This window comes from Pristis pectinata, chromosome 41, assembly GCF_009764475.1.
Source record: "Pristis pectinata isolate sPriPec2 chromosome 41, sPriPec2.1.pri, whole genome shotgun sequence".
NCBI classification, from domain to species: Eukaryota; Metazoa; Chordata; class Chondrichthyes; order Rhinopristiformes; family Pristidae; genus Pristis; species Pristis pectinata.
Window position 1 is genome coordinate 1,697,148 of NC_067444.1, and position 6,000 is coordinate 1,703,147.

Here is a 6,000-nt window from a genome sequence, read left to right on the forward strand (position 1 = left end):
AAGTTCGTAATGTAATTAAGAAATGGGAGTTAACGGGAACGGTGGAGGTCAAGTTGAGGTCCGGAGGACCAAGAAAACTTTCCGAGAGAACTGCTCGTAGGCTTGCTAGAAAGGCAAATCGAAACCCCCGTTTGAGTGCAAAAGACCGTCGGGAAGACTTAGCAGACTCTGAAGTGGTGGTGCACTGTTCTCCTGTGCAGCGACTCCTGTACAAATATGACCTTCGTGGAAGAGTCATCGGAAGAAAACCTTTCCTGTGTCCTCACCACAAAATTCAGCGTCAGAAGTTTGCAAAGGAACATCTAAAACAAGCCTGATGCAGTTTGGAAACAAGTCGTGGGGACTGATGAAGTTAAAATAGAACTTTTTGGCCGCAATGAGCAAAGGTATGTTAGGAGAAAAAAGGGTGCAGTTCCTGTCCCCACATTATGCGGAGGACGTGGTTATATCGGGATATGTTTAGAGAAGATTCACCGAGATGTCGCCGACCATGTGCCATTTGTTTTATAAGGTGATATTGGCTCGGCTGTCTTGTTTTTCTTCCAGCGGAGGAGGCTGAGGGATGTGGGGCCGGTTTGATGTGCACAAATTATGGCGATAATAGGTAGATAATAGGACGTGTTTCACACAGCGAGATATATAAAGCGAGAGGGCACATGTTTAATCCGCAGAAGTGAGGTGATGCTGGCGGAGAGTCTAAATAAGACCAAGGAGGACACATTCAAAGGTAGAGCATGAAGAACAAAGGAGCCGAGGGAAATCGGAGAGCATGTGGACAGGTCCCTGAATGTAGGGGGACAGGTCGGGCAGTCATCAGTTAAGGAGGCGGATGGGAGACTTGCCTCTGTTGGCTGAAGGCACAGAATGCCAGAGCAGGGAGCTCTGCTGGAACTGGAGAAACACAGCTTCACCACAGCTGGAGCTCTGTGTGCAGTCCTGTCACCACACCAGAAGAACATCCAGACACACCGACATCCGAATTCGGAGCAGGAGTCCCCACTCAGCCACACAAGCGCACTCCTCCATTCAGTCAGATGAGCCATCTTCTCATTTGGAACCGACCTCCACGTTCCCATGTACCCGCGGTTATCTTCCACTCCCCGATTATCAAGTATCATTCGACAGCAGCCTGAAGGATATTCAAACCTCGGCATCCATGTCCCTTAGCGGAAGAGAGTTCCGTGGTCTAACGAACGACTGAGGGAAAATATTTCACACTTAACTAATGAATGCCCACTTATTTTGGACAGGAACCACAAGTTACAGATTCTCTCCCCAGTGGAAACATTCTTCCAATGTATCTCATTTCAAGACTCTTATTGATCCCATGTATTTTCAAAAATTAACCACTTCGTCTTCTGAACACTGACGGATAAAAACCCAAACTCTCTGACTCTATTAAATAAAATAACCTTTGTATTCCTGTTATTAGTCGTGTCAACCGTTGCCTGAATTGACTTCAACAGGATAATATCCTGAAATAAAGTAATGCTTCGTTTGCTCCCGACACGGACTCCACAGTCCTCGACAGAACTGTAACAGTAACTTATTTTTATGGATTCAATTCTACTGTCGAAATTTTATGCACTCTGATAAGTGGAATGTTTGGAGAAAAAAGGGTGCAGAATTTCATGAAAAGAACACCTCTCCAACTGTTAAGCACAGGGATGGATCGATCATGCTTTGGGCTTGTGTTGCAGCCAGTGACACGTGAAACATTTCACTGGTAGAGGGAAGAATGATTTCAATTAAATACCAGCACATTCTGGAAGCAAAGATTGCACCGTCCGTAAAAAAAGCTGAAGATGAAAAGAGGATGGATTCTACAACAGGATGATGATCCTAAACACACCTCAAAATCCACAATGGACTACCTCAAGAGACACAAGCTGAAGGTTTTGCCATGGCCCTCACAGTCCCCCGACCTAAACATCATCGAAAATCTGTGGATAGACCTCAAAAGAGCAGTGCATGCAAGGCGGCCCAAAAAAGAATGGGCAAAAAATCCCCCAAACAAGAATTGAAAGACTCTTAGCGGGCTACAGAAAGCGTTTACAAGCTGCGACAGTTGCCAAAGGGGGTGTTACAAAGTACTGACCATGCAGGGTGCCCAAACTTTTGCTTCGGACCCTTTTCAGTTTTGTTATTTTGAAATTGTAGAAAATGGAAATAAAAAAGCAAGCTTGCTTAAAATATTAAAGGCATGTGTCATCTTTAACTTTTTGCCTTTTGGAAATCAGGTCATCTTTTACTCGCTTAGCTCTTCACCGTAACAGAAATTTTGACCAGGGGTGCCCAAACTTTCTCACGTCGCTGTTAGTGTGATGGAATTGCCGTTTCTGATCACGCGCCATTGAAGCTATCAATCAAATTGCTGGACGGAGCCTCTGGTGCCAGACAATGGCGATTCAATCCTTCTCTACTTCAGGATGAAAACATTGTTAATTATATTGAAGAACAGATTTCCTTTTTTTTCTCAACTAATTCCAAGGCAGAATTTTCCAGTGGGATGTTATGGGATACTTTTAAAGCTTATGTCCAGTTCATACTGCGCTGGATTGAAAAAAACAAACTAATAATGAATTACGTATATTGGCTGATGATATTAAAGAAATTGATAAAAATACTTTCTTAATCTCAATTTGGAGCTTTATAAAAAGAGAATTGAACTTCAATTGCAACATAGTTTATTATTAACGTCTCCAGTTGAAAATCAGCTACTCAAAACTAGGAGTCAGTTTTATATACATGGTGATAAATCTGGTAAATTATTGGCCAACCAATTGAAAGCTGCTGAAACTAAACGTCAGATGATTAAAGTTCGTAAAAGAGATGGTAATTGAACTGTTGACCTTGATCAAATTAATAAATCTTCTCAGGAATTTTATACTTCTTGATATCAATCAGAATTTCCCGAGAATTCTACATAAATGCATGAATTTTTAAGGAAATTCAAGATTCCGAAGTTATCACTTAATGAACGTTTAATATTAGATGCACCCATTTCGGGGAAAGAAATAAAGAAAGTAGTTTCTTCAATGAATTCAGGTAAAACACTTGGTCCCAATGGGTGTACAGTTGATTTTTTAATTTCTTTTTCCGATCTTCTTTCTCCTTGGTTATGTAAAATTTTTAAAGATGCCCTATTAGTAGATAAATTACCACAATCCTTTTATGTGGCATCTATCCCTTTAATTCTTAAAAAGGGATAAAGATCCTACTGAATATGCATCTTACAGACCTATCTCTTTATTGTATGTGGACTCCATTTTTTTCCAAAATATTGGCTTTTAGACTGGAAAAGGTACTTCCACAAATTATTTCTGATGACCAGACAGGATTTATTAACAATCAGTATTTGCATTTTAATATTAGGAGGTTAATGAATGTTGTATATACCCCTTCACCTACAATTCCAGGATGTGTTATCTCGCTTGATGCCGAAAAGGCGGTGGACAGAATCGAATGGTAATATTTATTTAACACGTTTGAGAAATTAAATTTTAGCCCAAATTTTATATCTGTGATTAAATGGATATATCATACATCTTTGGCTTCAATACTTACTAATAATCAGGGATCCCCATTTTCCGGCTTTTTCGAGGTAATAGACAGGGCTGCCCTTTAAGTCCTTTAATATTTGATATTGCCTTGGAGCCCTTGGAAATTACCTTTCGGGACTCTTCTAACATATTTGGTATTACTCGTGGAAATGGGACGCATAAGATATCACTATATGCAGATGACCTGTTACTTTGTATCTCTAACCCTGAGAAATCCATTCCTGCAGCATTATCGCTGCTTGCTCAGTTTAGTGTTTTTTTCTGGTTATGGATTAAATCTGAACAAAAATGAACTTTGAAATCTGAATAAGAAATTAACTTTTAAACTTTGAATTGATCATGTTAAACCATTGTTCACTAAATGGTCCCCATTGTCTCCATCATTGATTGGTCGAATCAATGTGGTTAAGATGAATATTTTACGAATTTTTTTGTATTTATTCCAGGCAGTTCCAACTTTCATCTCGAAATCATTTTTTGATAAGTACCCAAGGTTAAGTAAGAAATATTTACAGAAACTAAAACAGGATGGCTGTATGGCTTTGCCTAACTTTAGATATTGCTACTGGGCAATTAATATTAGATATTTCATTTCCTGGACACAAGATTTAGATGTAATTCAATGTCCCCCATGAGTATATCTTGATCATGAGTCCGTGCACGGGTTTTCATTAGCTTCTATTTTAGGAGCCTCGCTCGCTTTTGCACTTACTAAATTGAGTAAACAAATGATTAACCCAATAACGAAACATACAACACGAATATGCTTGCAATTTCATAATTATTTTGGATTGAATAAATTCATTTTATCAAGTCCTATCCAATCCATTTTTTTCTTTCAACCATCCAGAACTGATTTAGCTTTTTCTTTATAGAAAATGTAGGGAATAATATGTTTTCGTGATCTATTCATTGATAATTCATTTTTTGTCTTTTGAACAGTAGTCTAATAAATACAACTTGCCTAGATCACATTTTTTTCGATATTTACAGATTAGATTTGTTTTAAAAGTTATTTTACCTACCTTTCTCATACCACATAAAATTTAATTATAGAAAAAAAATAAGATTTAATCCTTATAAGGGCTCGATAGTAACAATTTATGATCTGATTATGAAAAAAACCGTCTAGACACTTGATAATATGAAGAATGAATGGGAAAGAGAACAGATACTTTTACCTATGAAGACATGGAAGAAAATTCTCCAATTATTTAATACATCTTCAATGTGTACTGGACATTCTTTGATACAGTTTAAGGTCGTTTATCTGACCCTTATGTCTAAGGATAAATTAGCCCGTTTTTGTCACCATATAATTCCTATATGTGAGAGATGTAATTCAGAGGTGGCTGCCCTGACACATATGCTTTGGTCCTGCCCTCTTTTGGAAAAATATTGGAAAGACATTTTTAATATTATCTCAATTGCATTGAACATTGATTTACAACCTCATCCTATTACGGCAATTTTTGGGTTACCAATGATGGATTCCGGCCATCTATCCGCTTTTGCTTGTTGTATGTGTTACATTAATGGCCAAAAGATCCATCCTATTTAAAGAGAAGGATCCTATACCCCCTACCACATTTCAATGGTTTCCTCAAACTATAACATGTTTAAACTTAGAAAAAATTAGGAGTGGCACTGTTGATCCTTCGCTTAAATTTGAGGAAATGTGGAGCCCATTTATTCAGTATCTCCATATGCTGTCAGCAGACCTTTTTCCAATCTTTTTCCATAACCTTCTATTTGAATATAAAGGAGCGGAGCTAACGACATTTTTTTTAGCCGAAGAAATAAGAGTCCAGCTTTTTTTTTGAAGTTTTTAGTTTGTTTTTGTTTATTTTTTTGAATTCTGGTGTTCTCTTTCCACATAATTAAATTTCTTTTCAAATTAATTTGTATCATATTCACTTAGTAAGAGATTTGGAGGTTCCGATTATATATTTTATTCCCTGTGTTTGTATAAGTCAACTGTTATCATCGTAATCCCGATCTCTTCGCACCATATGTGGAATCACTATTGCTATGTGTATTAATTTGAAATTTAATACAAGATTGAAGAAGAAGCTGCCTGATCTGCTGAGAATCTCAGGCATTCTCAGATTTCCAACTTCTGCAATATTTTGTTTCCGAACCCCACATTCCGTTAGCCCTGATGTTGTGTAGCGACCTTTTAGTAAGTTGAGTTATAAAAACAATTTAAAGATCTGCTTTACCTGTCACCCATCCCTCCTGTGACTGGGCTTCAACAGTCAGACCAGCTCCAGTGTCCCTCTTTAGACAAACCATGGGAAGGCAGCCACTACAGAGGAGACACGACATGACCTTATGTTCCTGCAGCGCACTGAATGGGACAGAACATTCCGGGACATATCCTGGAAGGAACATAAGGTACATGATTGAAACCACGAGAGATGCCCCCTTTAACATG